General features: G+C 36.6%; 1 non-coding gene across 1 annotated transcript; it reads left to right on the forward strand.

The window, feature by feature from the left end:
* The first annotated feature begins 681 nt into the window (after nt 1-681).
* Nucleotides 682-754, forward strand: TRNAG-UCC. The gene has a single exon. It is a non-coding gene; the product is annotated as a tRNA-Gly (tRNA).
* The last annotated feature ends 1,893 nt before the right edge of the window (nt 755-2,647 follow it).

Here is a 2,647-nt window from a genome sequence, read left to right on the forward strand (position 1 = left end):
CTATTCAAAGACACATTCTCTCCACTTTAATGGGCTTGGAATTTTGATATATCTTACAATCAATCTGTACAATTAAAGTGCTGTCATATTTTCTCTTGAAAAGATCTTATTAAATTGACAGTATATCACATTACCATAGTATCCTAAAATCAAAGGGATTTTATTTTTTTTTAAAAGCCACCTGTGGTCTTCAAAGTCCAAAGCCACACCCACAGTTAGGAACTTCTCACTGATCTCCTCATCCCTGTTCACTCCAACACCCACTCCATCCCCTCCCATCGTTTCCCGTTTCCCAATTTTCCCCAGTTTTTGGAGTTCTTCCCATTCTTCCTCTATATTGATCCTGTAGGCCTCACAAACCTTGTCTCTATGTCTTCCCTAGACTACTATTATGGTGACCGACTAAAGAAAACATTTTCTTTTTTGAGAAATTTTTTTAATGGCTTTTGTTTTTCCTCCTTACTTTCTCTTTTTTTTCAATTTTTTAAAACATGTTTTAAATTGAGACATAGTTGACAATGTAACATTGTATAAGTTTAAGGTATATGACGTGTTGATTTGATAAATTTATATATTGCAAAATGATTATCATCATAGCATTAGCTAACACCTCTACCACATAATTATTTATCATTTCTTTCTTGTTGTGAGAACATTTAAGATATCAACAGATTGGGGACTTCCCTGGTGGTCCAGTGGCTAAGACTCTGCACTTCCAATGCAGGGGGCCCAGGTTCGATCCCTGGTCAGGGAACTAGATCCTACAGGCCACAACTAAGAGTTCGCATGCTGCAACTAAAGATCCTGCATGTCGAAACTAAAAGATCCTTCATGTTACAAAGAAGACTGACGATCTGCCTGCCTCACTAAGACCTGGTATGGCCAAATATATAAATCTTAAAATCATTTTTTTAAAAAGATCTCAATAGTTTTTAAAGGTACATCTTCTCCTATCACCCCATCAATTTTTCAAATTAACTTTCTTTCTACATAGATTTCTTTCAGCATCTGTAATTAACAGTCTTCTCTTTTTACATTCTTTCCCTTGGGATTCTTATCCAGTTGGAGAGCATATGACTTCCACCTTTCAATCTTCAACTTTTATCTCTCTTTTATCTTCCGGACTGACATTTCCATTCTGAAGGATATGTTCACCAAAACTTAGCACACAGACAGACTTCAAAATTAACACACAATCCAAGGAAAATAAGGCATATTCTGCGAGGCTCCCATTCCATGTGAATCAACAATATGGACTACAGAGTAAAGTAACAAAGGTTTACACTAGGAAGAAGAGTAGGATTCAATTGCCAAGGCCTCCAAGGATGTGAAAAGACCTTCTGCAAGTCAGAAGATCGTGGTTTACCAGATGCCTCTGAAGTCTCAAAGCAGGCACTGCTGATAGGGGACTGCAAAACAATTCAAAGTTGAGTACTGAGGGACTTCCCTGGTGATCCAGTGGCTAAGACCCAGCACTTCCAAATAAATAAATGTGTGCTCAGTCGTGTCCAGCTCTTTGCAGCCCTACGGAATGTAGCCCACCAGGCTCCTCTGTCCATTGAATCTTTCAGGCAAGAATACTGGAGTGGGTTTCCATGCCCTTCTCCAGGGGATCTTCCCGGCCCAGGGATGGAACCCAGGTCTCCTGCATCTCCTGCAATGGCAGGAGGATTCTCTACTACTAGTGCCACCTGGAAAGCCCAAGTAAATAACTCTAAGTAAATGCATAAACGGGAACGCTGAAATGAACCTAGATGTGTAGAACTTCAAAGCAAAGTCATGATACATGAAATCAAAGGCATCATCTTCCGTTCCTGACAGTCCAAGCTCTGTTAATGGAACTCTGAGTTTTCTAGTCACACAATTTCAAAAACTTTGCCTTTGACTCTTCTGTCTTGATCTTACCTTGTACTCCTTCAATTGTCCAGTTCTTTCACTCCAGACTCCAAAATGTCCTTTCTCTTTGCTATCCCATAATCTTTCAATAAAATGGGCACCTAAAATGTCTCTCTATCCTCAGGTTTTTTGTTTTTTTTTTTTCACTTAATCTAATCCTTCCCATTTACCAATGAACAGATCTTCATAAACTACAGTGCTGATGATATCACTTCCCTATAAAATCTTCAAAGGCTCTTTATTACCTGTTAAGTTGAGTACACACTCCACAGTAAACTCCCCATTGCCAAATCCAGGGGTCAATTCTCAGTCTTTATTTTATTAAACCAATCAAGAGCATTTGACAATTAATCTCTAACTTGAATTTCTTTTTTTTTTTTTTTTTTTTGCCAAACTTTCATCTTTTTCATAGGAAAGCTTATAATATGAAATTTTAGAAGCTAAATTCTCAGTTCCCTTTTAAAGATTTATTTACATACTTTTTTTTTTTTTTTTTTTTCACATTTTTTTTTTAATTAAGCATTTTTCATAACATATAAACAGTGTTCAGATATAAACTGTTAACTAAATATTTTTTCTAAATATGATTTATGTAATCAAGACTTTCTTAAACAAAGACACATCTTAGGAATATGATCTGTACAAACTTACAGTAGTGTAAGACTGTTCTATACATCAGTGTCTCTTTTGCTATCTCGTATACAGGGTTATCGTTACCATCTTTCTAAATTCCATATACATGCGTTAGTAT

This window comes from Bison bison, unplaced genomic scaffold (genome assembly GCF_000754665.1).
Source record: "Bison bison bison isolate TAMUID 2011002044 unplaced genomic scaffold, Bison_UMD1.0 scf7180017863888, whole genome shotgun sequence".
In the NCBI taxonomy this organism is placed as follows: Eukaryota; Metazoa; Chordata; class Mammalia; order Artiodactyla; family Bovidae; genus Bison; species Bison bison.